The 25,913-nt window shown below is 41.8% G+C and overlaps 1 protein-coding gene and 1 long non-coding RNA gene across 3 annotated transcripts in view; both read right to left on the reverse strand.

Annotated features, from left to right (window-relative positions):
* The window catches only part of trappc9 (trafficking protein particle complex subunit 9), a 188,472-nt gene that overhangs the window by 23,491 nt on the left and 139,068 nt on the right, over nt 1–25,913 (reverse strand). The window lies entirely within an intron of this gene.
* LOC310728990 lies at nt 18,237–20,995 on the reverse strand. Its single transcript, XR_014534435.1, has 2 exons — nt 18,495–20,995; nt 18,237–18,459 (listed from the first exon to the last, which is right to left on the reverse strand). It is a non-coding gene; the product is annotated as an uncharacterized lncRNA (long non-coding RNA).

Genomic DNA, 25,913 nt, shown 5'->3' on the forward strand with positions numbered 1-25,913 from the left:
AATTAAAAATGCCCTGCACCAAAGAAGTCTAAATACTAGTGTATTTCCACAAATGTGTTTCTAGCTCACTTTAGCCAGTCTCATGCACAGAATTCCTGCATCAAGCTATATTTTAATGAAGAGTAACATGGGGTGATGTGTATCAGTGTGACAGTCGAGTGGATACGTTTAACCTCATACAATACCATCTCATGTCAGAATTCCCAGAAGAGGATCTTCTACACACACACACATACACACACCTCGACATGTTGTTCAAAGCAGCACTCGTTTTCTGGTTTTATTCCCTGATTTCTGTGAAATGGACAATAAGCCTAGACAAAGTGAACGAATAAAAGAGCGAAGTGTAATTAGACTGGAGATTGATCTGTGCTGTGTTTACCAACAGTGATCGCTCAGAGAAACCACAGCGTAACCTCAGGGACAGAGCAAAAGAACCGGACATCCATCTTTTTTGGATAGATCTAGCTGCATCATCGAGATAGAGAGTCTTCTCGAATCCACCTAAAATTACATACAGTGAGGTAACCAAACCTCTGGACCTGATAAAAAATTATATATATATTTTTTTTTTGCATAGTCGAAAGGTTCTGACGTTGTGAAAGCGTTGAACTGGAAATCTTTCCAGAATGAGAAGCAACTCTTTACTATTATTTAGTTCTAATAAACCTGAGTTTCAGTGTGGCTCAGCTCCAATGCAGGAGAAAAAGGAAATAAAATTATAACTCCATTTATTCGTTGGCCACGCAAACCATGACAACAAGCTTCAGTGGTACTAAATGAAAGCAGTTACTGAGATATAGCTACATTATAGCACCTTTTTACCCATATGTGGTTCTTCAAGATGTTTCAACAAAGTTGGAGGCACGCAATTGTATTCGCTGTCCTTGGATGTTTCACCGTGAAATTGTCTCTTCACTTGAACTAGTAAACCCAAAAACTGTTCCACGTCCCTGTAACATCACAAAGACAGCTCCAGTCAGTGCAGTCCTGACAGAATCGCATGGTGTATGGTGAAGTATGATCCTTCCCTGCTCCAAAACAACCTCCAAACCATTAAGCTTCCACCTCCATGTGTGACTGTGGGGGTGAGGAAGTCTGATCACATCTCTCCTCAAAGTTCTTCTTCTGTTGAGACAAATGAAATGCCCTATTTGGACTCAACAGAACTATCTTCCACTCATTCACTGTCCAAAATCGTGTACTTTTTTGATCTCCAGCTTAATGTGTACTCGGTTGGTTGCTCACAGCAGTAGAAAGTGGTATACATTTTGCACCAGTGGCGTAGGTTTTCTGTTCCCACAGCAGGTCCGAACCCCAGACATGCCCAGAGTGAACTCAAGACATGCCCAGAGTAAACCCCAGACATGCTCAACCTAAATTCCAGACAGGCTCAGAGTGAACCCCAGACAGGCTCAGCGTAAATCCCAGACAGGCTCAGAGTGAACCCCAGACAGGCTCAGCGTAAACCCCAGACAGGTTCAGAGTGAACCCCAGACATTCTCAGAATGAACCCCAGACATTCTCAGATTGAACCCCAGACAGGCTCAGAATGAACCCCAGACATTCTCAGATTGAACCCCAGACAGGCTCAGAATGAACCCCAGACATTCTCAGATTGAACCCCAGACAGGCTCAGCGTGAACCCCAGCCATGCTCAGAATGAACCCCAGACATTCTCAGATTGAAGCCCAGACAGGCTCAGAATGAACCCCAGACATTCTCAGAGTGAACCCCAGATGGGCTCAGAGTGAACCCCAGACAGGCTCAGAGTGAAACCCAGACCGGCTCAGAGTGAACTCCAGACAGGCTCAGCGTGAACCCCAGCCATGCTCAGAATGAACCCCAGACAGGCTCAGCGTGAACCCCAGCGACTTCTTCCATGACCACACGACCATCAGAACCTGACATACAGCTTTGATTTTTTTTTGGTCTTACTGCATGAAGCTCGTTTCTCGCTAACATGTTCATTTCCACACTCTCTTCCCTTCTCACTTGCAACCTGCAAAACAAAATAAAACTACAACAAAAGAGTCCAATTTATTTCCTTTGTTGAGTCAGACAGATGGGAACGGAGGGAGAAAGCGAGAGGGGCTGATTACAGGGCTGTATTTATAACCTGCACTAATTGCATGCCTTCCCGCCATATCAGAGATGAATTCACTTCATTTTAGACATCAGAACAAGCAAACAGCCAGAGACAATCTTACTGTTGCCTTGGGTGTGAGGACGCTGCGAAAGAGTGTGTGTGAGAGAGAGAGAGAGAGAGAGAGAGAGAGAGAGAGAGAGAGAGAGAGAGAGAGAGAGAGAGAGAGAGAAGAGACACAGCGTGGCATGCTTAATTAGGGGGTGTCAGGAGTAAACGTTGGCCTTAAGGAAGAAGGGGAAGTTTGTCTGGTACAACAAGAGCTGCTCGTGAGAACTTGTGAGAACATGAGACAGATGCCTGCGGTGATTCGTTACAATAAAAAAAAAGAAGCTAGAAAACGTTTGTTGTTTTAAACTGGTTTAGTTGTGGGTCCTGGTAACGTCCAATACACTGATAGACGCAGAAGAAATTCCTACAAATCCTTCTTCATGACTTCTCCCGCCATATGGTTATTCCAAAAACTGTTCCTATGAACTTGCGATGAACGGTTGAACTTCCCATGAACAGCTGTATATGAGCTGTATATGAGCGGCTGCTCACTCCGTGCTGGAAATACGATTTGTAGTGTGTTGTAAAACGAAATCGCTGCCATTGCCAACACACACACGCTTATACACATACACACACTTATACACATATACACATCTGTATTACCGCATGGCGTCCAACAAATGCAAACTATTTAATTGAACTTACTAAATATTTCCTCTTAACCAATTCAATTTGTGCCAATTTATCCGCCTTCTCAATGTCATCAATATAATAAAAATGTGTATTTCGTATTATAAAATATCATTTGACATCTTATTCAACCGAGCAGGCATTTTATTAAAAAATGTTTTATTTTTGAAATTGTTCTAAAATGTAAACCGTTGACGTTGGTAATGATAACAAACTGCGTTAATTAAAAACAACATGCAATTTCACTGTTTCATAGTTCTTGCCCCCCCAAACTGAACCATGACTTAAAATCCGAGATACCTTCCGAACCGTGAATTTTATGTTGAATTGAAACACACAGGATGCGAGACAAAAAAAATAATCTATAGATTGTCTCCTGAATACTGTTTGGTTGATGCCATAATTATTTATCCCTTATAATGTGATTTCTGAGGCTCCCTGGTGGTCTAGTGGTTAGGATGCGGTGCTCTCACCGCTGTGGCCCGGGTTCGATCCCCGGTCAGGGAACCGACCCCAGCCACTTTCAGTGCCGGTCCCAAGCCCGGATAATTTGGGGAGGGTTGCGTTAGGAAGGGCATCCAGCGTAAAAATGTGCCAAATCAAACATGCGGAGGATCCGCTGTGGCGCCCCCTAACAGGAGAAGCCGAAATAAAGTATAATGTGATTTCTGAAAAGTTCATTATGGGCATGTATGTAGACTCTATAGTCTATAATATTGATTATTTTAAGAGAGGGTGGTGGAGCCACGCATGGTGCTTTAAAGACAATATGTTCAGACAATACTGCACTACATTAAGATAGAAATATAGTGAAAAAGAGAGAAAAAAAAACATCAAAAATAATAATTACTTGCTAGTACACAGTTTTGCTAAAATGCAGAACCTTGTTTCTCAGGCAGAAGGTTCTATTTCAGTCCCGCAGAACCTTTTTCCACTCGTTACCAGCATGAGTTCTGACAAATGTCAAATGGGACTCAAACAAGATAATGGATTTATTAATGAAGTTACATGAGCACTTACTTACATGAGCCTATTGTGTAACCCTAATGTCTGAGCTCAAGCAAGACAGGGAGAACATTAGAGAAACCCATTTGCTACATTAGTCCATAGAGAATGTGCAGATATTCTACATTTTTAAGTGTTGTAAGAAAAGACATTATCATCAATACTAATAATGATCTAGTTTTACTCATCTAGAGTGTCCTGACTTCTCAAGCCATTCTCGAACAGCTTCACCAGGTTTAACCTCAATCCAGCTCTCGCTATACGTTGTAAATGTTGAAATGATCTTTGGGAGACATCTAAGAGAAGCAATTGAAAACCTGATGAAGTCATTAACCGTGCTATTCTAATCAGATTCTTTTCTTATAAACAGCATGTCAGTGATTTTTCACTCCTAAAATCGAGTACATAGCTAGGATTCTGGATCGAGAATACCAAGTAATTGTTTTCTCTGTCCGAGCAGAAACGTTGATGTAAACCAGGGGTCCTGAAACCTTTTTCTGTGAGGGCCACATCATTTTATGCATTATTGTGGAAATTATATTATAAGTTTAAATGTATGTATTATGCCTCCTAATACTAGATTAGTTTAATTTGTTAATTATACAAATATATACACACATAAAGGCTGTCAATCGATTCAAATATGTAATCGCAATTAATCATATGATTGTCATGAGTTAATCGCAACCTAATCACACATTTGTATCAGTTCTAAATGTCCCTTAAATTTATACTTTTCAAATGTAATTTTGGTGTTTTAAATGACGTAAATCATCAGGACACTTAACAAAACTTTTGCTATGTTTTCACACAGACGGTTTTAATTGATCGATATGTGCATCGTGGCGGATTTTTGTGCTCAATTTGAGACGCATCAGAAAAACAAACGCGCTAATAAAATTAGTGCCGCTAAAATAAATTTAGAAATTTAAAACTAATACATATGGTTTTTGGGTGTAAAAAAACATCCCCACTACATGATGCTGCCACCACCATGCTTCACTGCAGAGATGGTATTGACCAGGTGATGAGCAGTGCCTGGTTTCCTCCAGACAGGACACTTGGCATTCAGGCCAAAGAGTTAAATATTTGTTTCTCATGGGCTGACACTCCTTCAGGTTCAGGTTCACCTTGTGGCAAACTCCAGGTGATCTGTCATGTGCCTTTTACTAAGGAGAGTCTTCCGTCTGGCCACTGTACCATACAGGCCTGATTGGTGGAGTGCTGCAGAGATGGTTGTTCTTCTCCATTGTTCTCCTCTCTCCACAGAGAAACACTGGAGCTCTTTCAGAGTGACCATCGGGTTCTTGGTCACCTCCCTGACGATGCCCCTTCTCCTCTAACCGCTGAGTTTAGCAGGGTGGCTCCTCTCTAGAAAGCGTCCTGGTAGTTCCAAACTTCTTCCATTTATGGATGATGAAGGCCACTGTGCTCATTGAGACTTTTAATGCTGCCGAAGTTTTTCTGTCCCCTTCCCCAAATCTGTGCCTCCATACAATCCTGTCTCTGAGGTCTACAGACAATTCCTTGGACTTAATGGCTTGGTTTGTGCTCTGATCTGCACTGTTAACTGTGGAACCTTCTATAAACCAAATCATGTCCAATCAACTGAATTGACCAATCAATTCTGAATTGACTCCAATCAATTGTGGAAACATCTGAAGGATAATCAGTATAAACAGGATGCACCTGAGCTCAATTTTGAGTGTCATGGCAAAGGCTGTGAAAATTGATGTACGTGATTTTTTTTTTTTCATTTTTTATTAAATAAATAAAAGATTTCAAACAAACTTCTTTCACGTTGTCATTATGGGTTTTTGTTGGTAGAATTTTGAGGGAAATAATAAATTTAATCCATTTTGTAATAAAGCTAAAACGTGGAAATCGTAAAGCGCTGTGAATACTTCCAGGATGCACTGTGTATATATGTATAGGTTTGGGTCTCCTAGTTTAAAGTAAAGAAAATGCTACCTAATCCAAAGAACATTATAAGAACGTGTTCCACAACATTAAATATTGATGCAGGGTGTGTAATTTGATGATAAAAAGGTTTCTGGAGACTATGACATGAAGAGATATTCCTCTTGAAAGAAAGAAAGGTTAAATTGAATTATACAATGAACTTATAGGGGGAGTGGTGGCTCCAGCGGTTAAGGCGCTGGGTTGCCGATCGGAAGGTCTGGGGTTCGAGCCCCGGTATCGCCAAGCTGCCACTCTTGGGCCCTTGAGCAAGGCCCTTAACCCTCTATGCTCCGGGGGTCCCTTACAAGGGAAATATCAAGGTCCGTGATGTCGGAGTGACGTGGGGCCGCCTTCCCGTGGGCTCACCACCTGCAGGAGGGACCGTAAGGGACGGTGCTGTGAGGATTGGGCAGCAGTCGAAGGCGGGGGTCTGCTTAGACTGCTGCCCCCGCGACCCGAATTACGGATAAGCGGGAGAAAATGAATGATGAATGAATGAATGAATGAACTTATAAACCTATTCCGAAACACATCCCAAACCTCAAGCTCCAGTTTGTGGACTATTGCTGAAAAACCCCTCAAACATCAGCAACTGCGAAAGCGAGTTGAAATTGAACCCGGTAGCTAAGCGGTTAGCATCTAAACCCCGCAGAGATGGCTGAATGTGAAAGCAGGTGGCTCGCTAATAGCAAAACGAAGCAGAAAGGGTCAGAGCACAAGGGGTGGAGGTTAAATGCCTCAGTGTGATCGAGATTTAAAAGCCCGGTCCGAAAGCTTTACGAGATTTTCGCACAGTTGGGGGTCACGGTCAGGGTCTAACTCACCAACAATAAATCCCGCAGGTCACAAGGTGGATATTTTTATCCTGACCAGAAACAGCAATCGAAAATAACTGGTTGTTACCAAAGAACAACAAGCCCTGGGTTATTAAACAAAATACACAAATAACTGTGTTATGGTTATTAACGTTTTGAATTGAACCATAGGAAATGATTTGATGCAGATACCAGGAGACATCTAGTTTTAATCAGGATTGCGAGAAACGATCAGCGCAAGCAGACACACCGGCAGACATGAACAATGCAGACATAACTGTGGTTCTGAGGGGAGAGACAAAAAACCTCAAAATAGAAGGAAAATACAACTAAAATACACATGGAGTAGGAATTTGAAAAACAAGAATACTAGAAAATGGGGCACTGGAGGATTTCAGACTTTGGGAGGCAGAAAAACTAAAATAATTTAGGACAATATGAGAACTAGAAGATCAGAAGGGTGACAAGGAAATAGACCATATGAACAACACAGGAACTTTAGGAACTTATAGGAATTATGCATATTGGAGAATATGAGTAAAAGAAGTAGAAGAAGCAGACACTAGGAGAACTTGAAGAACACAGGACACTAGGTGAATATAAGAACTTGAAGAACTAGAAAAAAAATCAGTGAAATAGATGAACTAAAGAAATTATGAGAGGTAGAACTAGAAAACCTGGGACACTCGTAGAATTAAACCAGAACTAAAAGAAGCACTAAATACAATAACTATAATAACACAGAAAAATAAGACAGCAGGAGAGCATACAATCTAGAGAAGCTAAATGATTTGGGACACTAGCAGAACTATAACACCACAACTAGAAGAGCTGTAAAAAATTAGAACAACCAGGACAACCACATGAGAACTAGCGCAACTAGGACACAAATAGGACACTGGGACTGCTAGAGGAACAAAAAAATGAGAAGACATAGAAGAAATAAGCACACTAAGAGAACTAGAAAAACAGTGACTAGGAAACTAGGAAAAAGCGGTAGATTTTGCTAAAAGGATGGAAATAGCAGTAGTGAACACTTATTTTGAGAAGAAGGAGGATCATTGGGTGACGTTTAAGAGTGGAGGAGGTGCACACAGGTGGACTATGTTCTATGTAGGAGATGCAACCTGAAGGAGATTGGAGACTGTAAGGTGTTGGCGGGGGACAGTGTAGCTGGACAGCATCGGATGGTGGTCTGTAGGATGGTTTTGGAGGTGAAGAAGAAGTGGAGGAGAGTGAGGACTGAAAGAAGAATAAGATATTGGAAACTGAAGGAGGAAGAGTGTAGTGTGAGGTTCAGGGAAGAGGTCAGACACTGGCTCGGTGGTGGTGAAGAGGTGCTTAATGATTGGCCAACTACTGCAGAAGTGATAGGGGAGGCAGCTAGAAAAGTACTTGGTGTGACATCTGGAAATAGAAAGCAAGACAAAGAGATGTGGTGGTGGAATGAGGAAGAGCATGAGAGCATAAGGAGAAAGAGAGAAACAGAATTGCGATTGACAGAGTGATGAGAAAGTAGCCAGGAGAACAAGGAGATAAAGATAAAGAGGGGTGTGGCAGAAGCCAAGGAAAAGGCATATGAGGAGCTGTATGAGAGGTTGGACACTAAGGAAGGAGAAAAGGATTTGTACCGATTGGCCAGGCAGAGGGACCGAGCTGGGAAGGATGTACTGCAAGTTAGAGCAATAAAGGATGGAGAGGGAAATGTGGTGACTAGTGAGGAGAGTGTGTTGAGAAGATGGAGGGAGTATTTTAAGCAATTAATAAATAAGGAAAATAAGAGAGAAGCTTAGATGGTGTGGAGATGGTGAAGCAAGAAGTGGATATGATTGATAAGTAAGAAGTGAGAGCAGCTATTAAAAAGATGAAGAGTGAAAAGTCGGTTGGACCAGATGACATACCAGTAGAAGCATGGAGATGTTTAGAAGAGATGCAGTGGAGTTTTTAACAAGATTGTTTAACAGGATTTTGGAAGGTGAGAGGATGCCTGAGGAATGGAGAAGGAGTGTGCTGGTACCGATCTTTAAGAATAAGAGAGATGTGCATACCTGCAGTAACTACAGGCAGCAGTATGGTTTCATGCTGAGAAAGAGCACCACAAACACATTATTTGCTTTGAGAATGTTAATGGAGAAGTATAAAGAAGGTCAGAAGGAGTTGCATTGTGTGTTTTTGGATTTAGAAAAAGCATACAACAGGGTGGAGAGAGGAATTGTGGTACTGTACAAGGAAGTCAGGTGTGTCAGGGAAGTATGTGAGGGTGGTGCAGAACATGTATGGGGACAGTGTGACAGCAGTGAAGTGTGCAGTCGGAATGACAGGCTGGTTCAAAGTGGAGGTTGGACTGCATCAAGGATTGGCTCTGAGCCCTTTCCTGTTTGCAGTGGTGATGGACAGGTTGACGAACAAGGTCAGACAGGAGTCTCCCTGGACTATGATGTTTGCGGATGATATTGTGATTTGTGGTGAGGGTAGGTCGCAGGTTGAGAAGAGACTGGAGAGGTGGAGGTACACGCTAGAGAGAAGGGGAATGAAAGTCAGTAGAAGTAAGACAGAGTACATGTGCGTGAATGAGAGGGATGGGGTCAACAGTGCAAAGTAATGGAGAGTGTGTTAGAGAAGTGAAAAAAAGAGTGGAGGGTGGAGAAAAGTGGCATAGGTGATTTGTGATAGAAGGGTATCTGCAAGAGTGAAAGGGAAAGATTATAAAACTGTGGTTAAACCTGCGATGTTGTATTGTTTAGAGACAGTGGCATTGAGTAAAAGACAGAAGGTGGAGATGGAAGTAGCAGCACTGAAGATGTTGAGGTTTTTAGTTGGGAGTGACGACAATTGACAGATTTAGAAACGAGTTTATTGGAGGGACAGCGCATGTAGAACATTTTGGGGACAAGGTGAGAAAGGGCTGTTTGAGATGGTTGGAACATGTGCAGAGGACAGACATATGGTCTATGGGTAGAAGAATGCTAAATATGGACCTGCCAGGAAGGAGGAAAAGAGGCAGACCAAGTAGAAGGTTTATGGCTGGGGTGAAGGAAGACATGCAGGTAGTTGATTTAAAAAGGCAGATGTAGAGGACAGTAGTATGGAGACAAATGATCCGCTCTGGCGACCCCTAATGGGAGCAGCCAAAAGAAGTAGTAGTAGTTAGTCAATCTGGATGCCAAATGCTATGAATGTGAATAACAAGTACCATGATGTAAAAAATCAACAGGAAGTCTTGTACAGAAAATGTGCAACAAGACGATAATTTTAACTTATTAGCTATTAGTAAGCTAGTAACTGTTAGTGGGCGGAGCCAAGAGTCTTGCACACTTAGAAATCTACACCTGGACTATAAAATAGTTTGTGTGTGTGCGTGAGTTTGCTTATTGCTCAGAGGAACATGAAGAAACTACTACTTTCACATCAAAGGCAGACATTTTTATTTATCACTTCATGAGAGCTTCTTTCTAATGTGTTATTATGTGTTAGGAGAGTGAAGAAAAAAAAAAATAATAAAAAAAAAAAGAAACAAAAAGACGAAAATCATCTGTAATGTTTATGCCTGCTTTTAGTGCTAATGGTACACTAAACGCTTGTGCGAAAGCAAGATTTGCGCTCACAGCCCAAGCCGGACGAGCGCTACGGCACAAATCAAAGCCCCGGCTGTGGAATAATTATAATAATGCAAGGCATTAAAGGAGCCGTGGACGGCTCAGTTCACGCTAAACTCATCGTCTCATCAGCGGAACGAGCAATAACGTGCGATAAAATGGAAAGGAATAGGAATTTTTCACTCAGGACAGGAATAGAAAGGCGAGGGGGTAGAGTGAAAAGAGGGCACTTGGCAGGAATACGGGGCGCTCGGTTAGACACGCTAATATGCGTTAATGGTTTTAAGGGAGCACCAAGTGGTGGATACGGAGGAAAAAAATAGCAATAATTACAAAACAAAGATTCTTAAAGATTTATGAGAAAGTAATGGGAGAAAATTGCACAACCAGCCGTAAAACGTTAGCATTTTTGAGAAACTGATGATGATGGTTCATAAAAGGAAGACAAAAGACAGTATAAAGAAGCAAAAAAGAACGGATGACAAAAATAAAAGGAGGCAAACAAGACGTTCAGGAAGGCTTGCGTCGTTGCGTTTGTACCCAACCATGCGCCATATACCTGACCACGCCCCATGTACCTGACCACGCCTTATGTACCTGACCATGCCCTATGTTCCAGACTACGCCCTATATACCTGACCACATCATATGTACCTAACTACGCCCTAATTACCTGACTATATTCTTTGCAAGTGTCTGACAACACATTTAGTATCTGGCAATGCTCTTTGTAATTCACCACACCCTTTGTTTCTGACCACACCCTTCTGACCATATTTTTTGCATCAGGCCATGCCCTTTGCCCAAAGTCACTCCCATTGCACCGAGTCACCCCTTCGCAAACCAGCCACAGCCCCTTGCACCTGGCCACACCGTTAGAATCTGACAACCTATGCAACTGGCCATGCCACTTGCAACCAGCTGCCCTTTGCACCAGGCCATGCACTTGGTGTATGACCATGCCCTTGGCCTCTGGCCATGCTCTTTGTAAATGTCCACACCCTTTACACCTGACTGAGCCCTTTCACCAGAACACTACCTTGTAGATGACCACATCCTTTGCATCTGCCTGGGCTTTTTGCATCTGGCCATGCCTTTTGTACCAAGACACTCGCTTTGCACCTGGCAATGCCCGTTAAACCCTGCCATGCACTTTGTGCCTTACCAAGTACCTGCCCTCTGGCCATACTATTTGTTGATGACCACATCCTTTGCCACAACCACACCCTTTGCATCCATCCATGGCCATTTCTAAACGAAATATCCTATTGCAGGTTACACAAAAGAATCCAAAAGAAACCCACAACGTCCTCAACTCATTAGCAGTCTGTGCATTTCAGCGGCCCTGTCTGGTTTCCATATCTACTGTAAAATGAGTTTATTGAGACGAGGCCGATCTCCTGACTGACCTCCATCCTTAATTGCGCTACTGAACGGGTATTAAAGTCAACAATTTCCTGTGCGCCCCGCTGTGTGGCGTAGAGACGTGCTCACTGTTTGGACAGATGCTGGATCAGGAAATAAGAAAGCAGCTGAGTATGTGTGTGTGTATGTGTGCGTCGTCTTTTTTTTTTAGAATATTACAAGGGAAAAATAATTACGCTCAGCAGACTTATCGTTTAAACACAAAATATGACAAGCAAACAAACATGACCTTTTGGACGGATGGCTAGTTTGTGGCATGCGGCTAATAATTACCAGAGGATGGGTGTGTGTGTGTGTGTTTGTGGGGGGGATAATGTTCCCATTAAATACATGATGATTCAGAAACAGGTCTAAAGTTAATTATACCAAATATCCGTACAGGTTTGATGCTTTTTGATGTTTTTTTATTTTTTTATCCATCGGTGACGTTAACGTCACATCCACTCTATCAGTAATTCCTTTGTTTCTTTTCAAAGTCCAGTGGTGAACCGTTTCAGCATGTGATCAACGAGCAAGGACACTCACTCGAATTTGATCTCAATAGCTTTCTTTGAGAACAAAGCGTCTCTAATGAAATGTGGAGGCTGCTAATGAGCCGAGCGCGATCAAGAAACTTCTCGATATGGCACAGGGCGGTGATTTATCTGCAGCAAAGCTATATGGGTAATATGTAAATGAGCATTATGAGCAGTAGAGGTCACTCATTTTGTCGCCGCGCGGGCCAGACAATACCGTGCAATGAAACTCGGTGCAATGAGATAGAAAGAAAGGATGTGGGTGATGTCATACACTCATTCGTCCTCCCTCTTTCCACTCACACAAGGACAAGGTCAAAAGTATCGAGACATCCGACTTTTCCACCCACACGTGGTTCTATAGGAGGCGTGGTTTGAAAGAGGTCGAACACCTCCTGCTATAAAGCTCCAAACTTGAATGTGAATGCTAACTGCACCCCAGGCCTTCTCACCTACATCAGTAAATGACTTCACTAATACCCTTGTGGCTAAACATCTTCCCAGAAGAGTGAAGCTTATTATAAGAGCGAATGGGAACTAAATGTCTAATGGGATGTACAAAAAATAATCACACAGCAATCTTATGGTCGGGTGTCCACAAACTTATAGCCCTACAGCATTAAAGGCGACAATTTATATTCAATATCTTTTTTCATTTCTCATCTAGGAGGTTCTGCAGTGTGTGTGTGTGTGTGTGTGTGTGTGTGTGTGTGTGTGTGTGTGTGTGTGTGTGTTTGATGCCCAGCTTCATCTCTCACTCCTCACACTCCGGCTCTGAATAATTCAGGCGCTGTGCACGTGAAAGAAGGATCCAGAAATAGCTCACACGCTGCTAAAAGAAGCGCAGACGCCTACGTTTACTCTACACAGTGCCATTATTTATAGATCTCACTGAAGTGATATGCAGCGCTGTGCGAAGAGCGTTCACGCCAACATCACACATCTGCACCGGCTTTAAAATGTGAGATAGAGAAAGAGAAAAAGATAATCAAATCCTTCCACTCATTCATTGGGAATTGATTACTATTTATTACAATTGATGATGCTTCCAAAAGTGTGTATTTCCCAAGAGAATCAGCTCCACTCTTCTGGAAAGATGTTTCACTAGATTTTGTGAAAATTCATTTCACAATTCAGCCACAAGGGTGTTAGTAAAGTCAGGTACTGATGTAGGCGGGAAGGTGAGGAATTTCATGCAACATCGAAAGACACCCTATACAAGTGTGTGCCTGCTTTAGAAGTTTGTGGTAACTGCTTGGAGAGGAACCATATATGGTTGGAAAGGTGAGGAGTCCCAATACTTTTGTCCAAACAGTGTATAATCTTGAAACTCTACTCATTAATATTATGTGTGTGTGTGTGTGTGTGTGTGTGTGTGTGTGTGTGTGTGTGTGTGTGTGTGTGTGTGTGTGTGTGTGATTTTTGTTGTCCAACATGTCCAAGCCGAGAATAGAAATGCAAGCAGACAAGCAGTAATGCGATTGAGTTCAGGGTGAAAGAATTGAGGAAACGGTGCGGAAACCAATTAGTCTGAGTTACTGCTTCATCCAGTGAATGTAAAGAAAATCAACGCTTTTTTGAGATTCGAGATTCTTCGTGCTGTGAAATCAGAAAAGATGACAGATATTGGATAGCATTATAACATTAAAACATTCTAAATGGTGAAGTGAAGAACACTAATGATCTCTCGATCATGGCACCTGTTAGTGGGATGATTTATTTATAAGGCAGCAAGTCAACAGGTTGATGTTAGAAGCAGGAAAAATTAACACGCGTAAAGATTTGAGCGAGTTTGACACATTGGGACGTCTAGACGTCTGGGTTAGGGCGTCTCCAACACTGCAGATCTTGTGGGATGTTCCTGGTCTGCAGTGATCAGAAGTGCTCCAAGGAAGGAACAGTGGTAAACCGGCGACAGGGTCGTGGGCGGCAGAGGCTCGTTGATGCACGTGGAACGTCAGTGCGAATTAATCAGGTTCACTTTACAAACCATGTCACCAGCAAAATACAGACAGCATGTATTCCCTTAATCTACTGCAGCCTGTGGGGGAGAAACTGGGAGGAGCGGGAGAGAGAAAGATAGAGAAAGAGGTGGAAAAGTAATAGGGCAAGAGAAAGAAAGAAAGAAAGAAAGAAAGAAAGAAAGAAAGAAAGAAAGAAAGAAAGAAAGAAAGAAAGAAAGAAAGAAAGAAAGAAAGAAAGAAAGAAAGAAAGAAAGAAAGAAAGAAAGAAAGAAAGAAGAAAAAAAGAGAAAGAAAAAGAGAAAGGGGAGAAAAAGTAAGAGTGAAAGATAGAAAGAGATAGAAGATGAAAAAGAGGGTAAAAGAGAAATAGAGCAAGTGAATGAGGGTGAAAGATGAAAAGAGAGGGAATGGGAGCAAGAAAAAGAGAAAATGAGAGAGAGTGAGAGAGAGAGAGAGAGAGAGAGAGAGAAAGAGAGAGAGAGGGGTAAAAGAGGGAGCAAGAAAGAGGGCAAAATATAGAGAGTGAAAAAGAAAATGAAAGAGAAGGAAAGATAAAAAGATGGGGCGAGAGAGGAAGAAAAAGAGAGACTGTGAAAAAGTGAGAGAGAAATAGAGAGAGAAAGAGAAAGAATGCATCACTGTGTCTGATCTCAGCTTCAGCTTCAGCACCCAAATCGTTCTGTCCCAGAAACGATAAAACGAGGCCCAGATCCCACACAGGCAGCAGGATATCGACTGTGTGCTGCAGGAAGAGCAACGAGATATACAGTATTTCTTCTTAGACCACCCAACCCCCAACCAGTAACAGGAAGTCACACGAAGAAACAGAAAAAGACATCAAGAAACAGGAGGGAACAGGAAGAGACAGGAAGAGACATGACGAGATAGGAAGCAACAGGAAGGAAGAGGATTGGACATAAAGGAACAGGAAGGGACAAGATGGGGCAGGAAGGGACATGACAGGACAGGAAGGGACATGAAGGGACAGTAAGAAACAGAAAGGAAAAGGAAGGGACTGGAAGGAACAGGAAGCGACAGGAGGGACAGAAAGGAACAGGACAAGAAGGGAGATGACAGGACATTAGGAAAAAGAAGGGGACAGAAAGGGACAGTAAGGAACAGGAAGGGACTTGAAGGGTCAGGAAGGAACAGGAATGGGACTGAAAGGAACAGGAAGGGACACTGAGGAACAGGAAGAGACCTGAAGGGACAGGAAGGGACAAAAGGGACATAATGTAACAGGGAGCATGGTTTCATGAATTGCATTACTTGACGTAACACATATTGAAGGCAAATACCAGAAGGCCATTTTGCATCCCTTCCTGCGGTTGTTAGCGTATTCCATGGTGCACTCATTTAATCCCTTCTACATTCCATCAGTCACTCCTTCCTTCCCTCCTTCTCTCTCTCCCTCCTACACATATTTACTTGTTTTAAAGCTGAGTCAGAAAGAAAAACGAGTTTACTTCATCGCAACATCAAACGCATCACTGGGCAACAAAGGACTTGGAGATTAAGTGTGAAAAACACCCCCGACACTAAGATTCCACAACACGAGCTTCCTCCAATAATCGTTTCTTTTTTAGACTCTATTACAAAACTCAAGGCGATAGATAAATATAGTTGCACCAAACTGCCACTCGGAGGAGCTTAAAGGAGGTATGGCAGGGAAATTGCGCCACTACTACGCTAACATCGCAGGTGCAATGTCTCACTTCCTCCTTGTGCTAAATAAATCCTGGGTTTTCCAGCATCGTCGTTTTCATTTCTCTGTTTAAGTGGGCTAATAAATCAGCCATGCAGACGGAGTGTGTGAGCACCAGGTGATTTCACTATTACAGCCGGATTGGCAGGATATCGCTACGAAATGGCCCGAATTCTCTCTTTCCCTGTCTCTCTCGCAACACACACACTTTCTGAGTCTCATTACAGCTAATTGCACTGCTTCTGCCCAGGAGTTTTGATTAGCCAAAACAACAACAGCAGAGAGATTAGGGGTTTGTGCAGATGTCCTCTCTCTCCAGGCAGTCGCATCCTTCTGTCTTTATGCATCTTTCACTCCAGCTGCTTTTTACCCCCTCTCTGATTTTTTCCCTCAACCTCCTCTTTTTAAATAGTCAAATCCTCCTTCGCAGTCTCTCCCTCGTCTGGTGTTTGAGCCTCGTTTCCGAAATGGCAACTGGCCTCAAACTGAAGCCAAAAGTGCGAGTTCTAGTTCTAATTGGTTTTCCACTAACTGGATATTGTTCATTTGTACAGTCCTCCTCGATGCAGGATCCAAGCATGATGTTCCACTCTCCAGACTCCTTAACTGGGATGAGTTAGGAACCTTGAGAAAACCCAGACTCGCATAGAATGCGCTACTCTCCAGACTCTACCAAGATAGTATGAGTTAGAAACCTGGAGAGAAACCAGACTCACATAAAAAGCTTCCTGCCCCAGACTCCCTAAAATCACATGAGTTAGAAACAGTGAGAGGAACCAGACTCACATAGAATGCTCCCCCTCCACAAACTAAAGTCAAGAGAACAAGTTCAAGTTTAATTGGTTTCCCACTAACTGAATATTTGTACTCATACAGTCCTTGATGCAGGATCCAAGCATGATGTTCTAGACTCCTTAAATTGGGGTGAGTAGGGAACCGTGAAAGGCCCCATACTAACATGAAATGCTCTACTCTTCAGACTTCAGAGACAGCATAGGAAAAAAAAACCTTGAGAAAGACCCCCACAAAGAAACTCATCCTCTATTGGGTGACACTGAATAGTGGGTCACACAGAAGAGCCTGTCTCTGGTATGATCATTAAAATGTCTCAATCTAAAACTGGATTCTTAAAAAATATATTTTTTAAAGTTGCTTTGTGTCAATTCCCGTCAGAACTTCGATTGGAGCTTCCACTGATGTAGACATTTGCATTAGGATGCTATAAAACCCAACCAAAAGTTTTTACTTCAATGCCTGTAGTCAGATGTACAGCCCACAGTACAAAACAATGTCCTCCTGATGAACATGGGGGAACACTGGACACATGCAGTCCTGCACAATGAGTTCATTCTAGTTTATGATCATTTCAATTTCAATTTCTTCCGAATTCTTGGGATTTGTCAAAATATCTTCAGGACTGTTGGGATTGGTCAGGATTTTTTCAGAAGAGTTTGGATTCTTCAGGATTTCTTCAGGACTGTTGAGATTGGTCAGGATTTTTTTCAGGACTGTTGGGATTTGTCAGGATTTTTTCAGAAAACTTTGGATTCTTCAGGATTTCTTCAGGACTGTTGGGATTGGTCAGTATTTTTCAGAAAACTTTGGATTCTTCAGGATTTCTTCAGGACTGTTGGGACAGGTCAGGATTTATTTTCTGTAGGATGGTTAGAATTGGTCAAGATATTTTTTCAGGATTTCTTCAGGGCATTTGGGATTGGTCAGGATTTCTTCAGGGCATTTGGGATTGATTAGGATTTATTCAGGACTGGTCAGGATTTGTTTTAGGATAGTAACGATTGGTCAAAATATTTCAGGTCTGCTGGGATTTGTCAGGATATTTACAGACTGTTGATCTTGTTCGGAATTTGTTCAGGACTGGTGGGATTGATCAGGATTTTTTAGGCTGGTTGAGACTGGTCAGAATATTTTCAAGACTGTTGGGATTTGTAAGAATATCTTCAGGACTTGTGCGATTGGTCAGGATGTTTTTTTCAGGCGGGTTGAGATTGTTCAGGATTACTTCAGGACTGTTTAGAATATTTTCAGGGCTATTGGGATTGGTCAGAACATCTTCAAAATTGTTATGATTAAACAGAATACCTTCAGGACTGAACATTTCTTTAGAAGTGTTGGAATTGGTAAGACTGCCTTTGTAAGCAAAATAGATTAATTAAGAGAAAATCACTGGGGGCATCTCAAAGAGTAGGAATGTATGTGATATAACCATTAAGCTTTGCATGAAAAATATAATCCTTTTTTATTTTTGTTTTCCTCTGAATATATTGCCCCATGGGCAAGGTACAAACAGACCTGCCCATACAGGAGGAAAAATTAAATTTTTAGTCCTTTGGTAAATAGAGTGCATGCCTCAAGACTGTTAATTTGATATGTGTGAGTGAAGTCTGGATGCACACAACAGTTCTTTTTTCATTCAGGCCACATTTCTTTGCTGCATTTAAGGACTCTTTACAACATAAGTGTTGTACTGGCTGAGGACTAGCTTCTATCTTCTCAACTCTAAACCTGGCTTGACAAATATCTGTATTGGCATTAGCACTACCACTGATTACATGGCAACTTGGCAGGCAAAGTGTCTAAGATTGAACACATAGTCCATCATGCTGCAAGACTCAGGTAGGATGCTTCACCCTCGAACTCTCTAGGAGAAGGAAGAAGCCTTCAAGAAACCAGACTCACAGGGAAACGTGTTGCCAATCCATTAAGACACCATTAACCGTTCGAATGTACAATTTGGTACTGTGGTGCCAATTCTGTATTTTAAACAGTAGGCAAAAAGACAAGCAGGGGGTATCTGTCTGTCTCCTCGTCTTCTGTCGTCTGAGCCCAGCAGCCCAGTATGTCAGCTTTTCTGATGTGCAGCACTGCTTGCTTCATGAAAACGAACGCCTCCACTGAAGTGCTACAGCAGCACAATGAATAATTAACTTTTTATCATTGGAGTGGTCGTAGAGCCAAGTGTCTCTGTACATTACCATCCATGTGTGCGTTTGTGCTTCTGACAGCATTAAACTACTCTGAGAGTGCTTGGGTCCTCATGGTCATGCTTACATAATGCTGATGCATAACGAGAGCACCATTGTGAGGGGATGAATCAGATGAGCGTGTGTGTATGCATGCTCTTTTTCTAATTAGAAGAAGCCCTTAGCAAGGGTTCGTATGAAGCAATCATAACCAAAGGTGCGTGTGTGTGTGTTCCCTGTGATGTTATAAAAACTTACCTTTGTTAATTATTAAGGCTTCGTGCCAGTCTTGGCCTGAGTGCTGCACAAGAGGCTAGGCTAAGCATTGTTAAGAGGGTTAGTTTGAAGTGCTAGCGGTGCTGCTCTTTTAATTAGCAACTTACACTAGCACGGCTGTGCGGTTAATTAGCAGGTAGCGCTTGCGCTGCCGCTTCATTAATTACCAGCTAGCATTAGTTCTAAGGAAAGGACATGGACACACAGTGCCAGGGTTATTGGGAGGCGAGCCAGCATGAAAGACAAAGAGAAAGAAATAAAGAGGTGAAAATGCTAGAGCTCTGGCGCACCTTATTCGGCAATGGGTAAAATCATGCACATCATCTTTCTAGAAAATTCAGGACTGCACTACAGCAATGGCAGGACGCCATCTTGGCCCTGGACGATAGCTGCAGAAAGGAGTGCCAGACTGCTAGCTAAAGTAGCGTCCAGCTCATCAGTATGCGCATAAGAAGGCTCCAATTTGCAACGCAGGCAGGAGCAAGATGACTTCACACACACAAAACAGATGTGTTTAACAAAGCATTTAGCAAAATAATTTTAGAACCTTTCCTGGGTTTTTCGATTTTGGACCAATTGATGGATGTTTTCTTCCATCCTGGTTACAGCTAATACACATCTACTACTCGGTTCTCGGCAGCAAATAACAAGCATGCACTCTCATAAATTAGCCAGTGTTCATTAGAGGATTATCAGATCTAGAGCTCTTAATATGAATGTGAACTCAAACTTTTTTTGACTTGTGAGGCTGATAAGAGACTTGATCTGATCATGAGTAACTGTGGCAGATTTTGGCATCTGTTCTGTCTTCACAAGACCTTTCGCTCGACTCCCTGTTGTTCTCGCGAATCGGCTATTTTTGCATTTTTAGCAATTATTTTCGAAGTGGCGCTTAGGCAGATGGAATTGTGGAACGATATGTCACACATCAAGAGGTAAGAATTTACAAGTTCCTCGCCATTTTCCAACCACGATGGGCACTAGCGTAGAGAACTCAGGGCTCAGTCACAATAAATGAACAGAATAAAACCAATATGGTTGCATTTGAATAAAGAAGTAAATGAGGCTGTACAAGGAATATACCATTGTTGAAAGGACACATTTCAGAAGATAATATAATTTAAGTCGATCTTAATTATGTCCTCTCAAGGTTTTGACACTTTGGACAGCATTCGAGAAGAACACTGTGGCAGTCATTTGTGATTTGGAGGCAATTAAATGAGGGACCTGATCTGTGTTCCCTTTCACTTCATAAATCTGTCCAATCCAATCAAATGAAAGCCCAATTATTCTGCCAATTCATTCATGCGTTTCAACACACTCATTTATCCCGTGGTGCATTGAGGATTGAAAGGAAGAAAAAATGCTCCAAATCCCCCACAGTCACCCTGAGCAGAGATTTGACTTTTCCTTTAGTTTCACACCCCTTATGTCCCGTGATAGACATTTTAGAGGGTAAAAGTGTCATTTCTGGTCCATTGACACATCTTCAGAGAGTTTTATCATGACGGTGTGGCAGCAATCCACCATGTGCCATCTTGAATCAGGATTTGCATGACTACCTACACAGACCCGTGCCACGATAAGGGAGTTGAAAGGTCCTGCTATGCAAAGGACAGTTGGCTAGCAGGCTAAATATTAGGGTCTCTATTTGCCCAGCAGGGTTTTACAATCTGTTTTTGTGGCTTACCACAAACTATCAGTGCCCTTAAGAATTTTTGGCATCAAAGAAAACAACAAATAAAGGATGCAGTCCCTTTCAGTCTACCAAGATCAGGATCTTAATCTACTTCTGAATGTAGAATATTTACTCTGCTTTATATTCAAAGGTCCAACCTGACTGCCCTCACTTCAATTCGATTTGTCTGAGATGGGGATTGCTATATAATGACATTGTGTCTTTAAACAGTTCCATGTTCATTTTGCAAGAAACCTGTACAACTAAAAAAAACAACTGCCAATGCATCATTAAAGTACCGGGAGATTTTACAGTGAGATATCGGGTGTTGTAAATAGGCAAAATTTGTGATTTAGCCTCATCTGGCATCAAAACAATGCGTGTGACACTTCTGAAATGTACAAGATTCTCTCAAAAAAGCTTCTTCTGTTAGCAGTACATAAAAGCAACTTGAACTACAGTGTATCCCCTTTTGCTGAGGGACTCCACTATTACTACAGTGTATCTCCTATTGCTGAGGGTCTTGATTATTACTACAGTGTATCTCCTATTGCTGAGGGTCTCGATTATTACTACAGTGTATCTCCTTTTGCTGAGGGTCTTATTACTACAGTGTATCCCCTATTGCTGAGGGTCTCGATTATTACTACAGTGTATCCCCTATTGCTGAGGGTCTCGATTATTACTACAGTGTATCTCCTATTGCTGAGGGTCTCGATTATTACTACAGTGTATCTCCTATTGCTGAGGGTCTTATTACTACAGTGTATCCCCTATTGCTGAGGGTCTCGATTATTACTACAGTGTATCCCCTATTGCTTAGGGTCTCGATTATTACTACAATGTATCCCCTATTGTTTAGGGTCTCAATTATTACTACAGCGTATCCACTATTACTACAGTGTATCCAATAATGCTGAGGGTCTTGATTATTACTACAGTGTATCCCCTATTGCTTAGGGTCTCGATTATTACTACAGTGTGTCCCCTATTGCTTAGGGTCTCGATTATTACTACAGTGTGTCCCCTATTGCTTAGGGTCTCGATTATTACTACAGTGTGTCCCCTATTGCTGAGGGTCTCCACTATTACTATAGTGTATCCATTATTGCTGCGGTCTTTACAATTACTACAAGCTATCCCCTTTTGCTGAGGGGCTCCACTATTACTACCAGGTATCCTATTACTAAAGTGTACCTATTATTGCTGAGGGTCTCCACTATTACTACAGTGTATCCATTATTGCGGCGGTCTCCACTATTACTACAATGTATCCCCTATTGCTAAGGGTCTCCACTATTACTACAATGTATCCCCTATTGCTTAGGGGCTCCACTATTACTATCAGGTATCCTCTTTTGCTGAGGGTCTCCACTATTACTACAATGTGTTCCCCTTAGCTGAGGGTCCCCACTATTATTACAAGGTATCCACTTTTATTAAGGGTCTCCATTACTACAATGAGCCCCCTTGTGCTAAAGGTCTCCACTATTATTACAGTGTATCCCTTTTGCTAAGTGTCTTCACTATTACTACTAGTTATCCCACTTAGGATAGGATTGTCCTTCTAACACAATTATAAGTTCAATAAAAGTAGTTTGATGGTTGAGGGGATGCTACGACCTGGTTAATAAGCAAGTCAAGTACAATGTGCAAGTGCTAATGACAAACAGGTGGTGAATTTAAATCTGATAAACAGCCGGATCTTTGAGCAGCACTTTCCACTGTAATACACTATAGACTTCTATTTATAAATACAAATTGACACTGTAGGTATTTTTAAATAGTCCCTCAAAAAGACCCCCCCCCCATACCCCCCAAAAAAGCAACTGCTACAGAAAGCCAATTCTATTATTTCTGCTGTCATTGTCTCATTAATCTCTTCTCTACGTCTTTTTTCATTAGCTCTGGCACACAGCCTCAATATAACTTTTCACCAAATGATTACAGGAACCACTTGAGCTGCTTTTTTCTTCCTTCCGATGTACATTTTTTTTGCGTATTTAAATGGAGCATGCGATAGGAGTCATCAGATTTTATATACTGTGCAATCTGTCTCTGTCTATTTAAGGACAGCCAAGGACAAAAGCAATATACATATATGTACGGTGAACCTCGTTGACAGCATGGAGAAATTAATTCATTGATCAGACTCAATTCAAGCAGGCATCTATTTTACTAATGCATGGTGCATCAAAAAAGAGAGAGAGAAAAAGAGAGGGAGGGAGTGGGATATTTCCTCTCCACAACACGAAAGACAAGGAAAAGAAAATGATTTGAGACTGCACTACGACTGCTACAGTACAAATTAGCTCGATTTTGCTTCCGAAGGTCAAAGTGCATCCACGCAGGAAATGGAACGTCCTGGTTTCTTAGCCGTCGCTTGTTCAGGCTTGGAATAGCCTCCCTCACTTCTAGAGCTCACGGCCCTCATCGCGAAAATGTCATCCTATCGACTGTTTAATAACGGTGAGCGGCGTAATCGATTCATTTGGTGCGTAGCTGCCGTTGCGTATTGCATTCACTGTTAGCCACTTGTATATTACGGTTCAAGATTGGACCGAAAACATAGGCTACGGTAAAAGACATTTCGATTAATTACTAGAGGGAGAGTGTTAGCGAAACAGTCCTAGCGACAGATCGCTACAACTTGCAATCCAAACTGTAAGGAATTCTAGTGATCTCTTCACCTGATCTACTTTCGGATGAATATCCCTTTTACAAACTTTTTTTATTTTGAATCAATTGTTACCAAAATAAAAAAAACGAATTGCACTTGTTTCACCATCAGAATGTAAAGATAAGGTAAAAGTTTGGAACCTATAGGGCTGTAAGAAAGGAATGGACTGGGAGCCTGACTAGATAATACACAAAAATAATAACAAATGATGTTAAGAAGCAAAAGGAGACTTACTTCTACACTAAATGTACAAACATCGAACTACTTGGTGCCGTGACCCGGATCCTAAATCTTGTTAGTAATTCGAAATAAAATAAGCACAGTTCGATATGTATTTTTAAATATATTGTATAAAATAGTAAAAAAATGGGTGTGTCCAAACCTTTGATTAAGTGTTATTTCTACAATATTTTCTCATTAATGCACGCAAATATAAATCTCACACACTCTCCAAGCTGTTTGATGTCAGTCAGGCAGATTAGATGTCAGTTTCATCAAACACAGCTCGCTTGCTCTCATACACACACAAACACACTTACTAGCCAACAGCAAAGACGATCAGTCGCCACGGCAACAAGTCCCCTCCAAATCCAAAATGCCACATGCTCTATTTTTAGATTGGATTTTCTTTTTTTTTTTTATATGAATCTAAAATAAATGTAAATTCCTGAAGAGCAAAACGCCTGTCAGTGTGATTGTTAAAATTACAACACAAACGCACACACGCACCTTTTTACAAAGGATTAATGGAAGCGGTATGACCGTTTTTCTCGACGAGGTTTACAGGTAACAAGCAGCTTCATTACTAACCGGAGAGGAACATCTTCATAACTTCACTGCATTGCGACCATACAAGGTTCCCAAACCATGAGACTCCACCACGGAACATCTTGTTCCTTTATGGTGGTTATCCATGAAAACAATACCCACATGTGTCTCTACAAAAACGCAAAATGGTGTTGGGTAGACACATAACAGCAAATACCAGTGAACTGATTGGTCCAAACATCCTGATTGGTCCAGAAAATCTGACAGGCGATTTTTATTATTATTTTAATTAGTGAAAAAATATGTAACTTTAAAAGGCGCTGTATAAAGTGCCTCCAGCAACTCCAAATCCCAGGATGTGCTCCGTCCCCAAACTGTATCAGACATCTTTGGATGTTGTAGCATTAAATTTATCCTTCACTTCAACTAGGAAACACAAATCTGTTCCATTATGACAATACACCTGAAGCCAGCTTCATGAAGCTCTGGGCTTCCATGGGTTGTAAGATGTGAAAGATTCTCCTGCTATAAAGCTCCAACCCTATTGAACAGATCTCTAACTGCACCCCAGGCCTCCTCACCTTCTCACCTGCATCATTACCTGACTTTACTAAATCCCTTGTGGCTGAATGAATCTCCACAATATCTAGTGGAACATCTGCCCAGAAGAGTGGAGTTTATTATAACAGCAAATGGGAACTAAATATGGAATAAGACGTTCAAAAACAGATAGGAATCTTATAGTCAGGTGAGGTTGATGGAGGTTGTTCAAGAAGTGTTTTTGAGCAACCAATAAAAAATGAAATAAAATAGATATATAGATATTCATTCAATTTTGGTGTTCTTTTGGACTAAAATTAGAGCCTCTGTGGGTCACTGTGTGCATCTACAGGTGTCAGGTAAAATGTAACTAGTGTGTGTGTGTGTGTGTGTGTGTGGGTTTATAGTTTATGGACTATGCAGGTAGAAGAGTCAGCAAATGTCTAGCGGAATTTCAGATATGAGATCAGGCCTGGCCAGGTTGGGAGTCTCCATGGTTACTGGTGTGTGTGTGTGTGTGTGTGTGTGTGTGTGTGTGTGTGTGTGTGTGTGTGTGTGTGTGTGTGTGTGTGGCTTGCGAATCTGCCAGGAAAAACAATCCTTGCTGTTCCAATACTTTTGGAGAACACTATATTTATTTATTCATTTATTCATTTATTTGTGTGTTTGAGTGTGTGTGTGTGTGTGTGTGTATGATCATTGCTGCCAAACACACACTTTCCCTTCCACAATATACATAATGAACACTGGCTAGTTTGTTCTACAGTATCTTTTACACACACACACACACACACACACACACACACACACACACACACACACACACGGCAGGGTAACTAATTACAGTCTGAACTCTTTGCAGTGTTTTATTCATAGCCTTGCTACCTGTTCTAGAAGTGTATTTCATCAGCTGACAAGATTCTCCATCTCTTCCACTCAAACCTCTCTCTCTCTCTCTCTCTCTCTCTCTCTCTCACACACACACATGCGTTACATCATCAGTACCAATTTCTGCTAACCCTATGCTGGGCAAAGTACTGCAGAGCCTGATAGCACTCACACTGCATGGTGTGTGTGTGTGTGTGTGTGTGTGTGTGTGTGTGTGTGTGTGTGTGTGTGTGTGTGTGAGAGAGATCATAATGACTAACATCGATGCTATCAGTTGTGATGAGT

The sequence above is a fragment of the Silurus aristotelis genome (assembly GCF_946808225.1).
Source record: "Silurus aristotelis genome assembly, chromosome: 7".
Lineage (NCBI taxonomy): Eukaryota > Metazoa > Chordata > Actinopteri > Siluriformes > Siluridae > Silurus > Silurus aristotelis.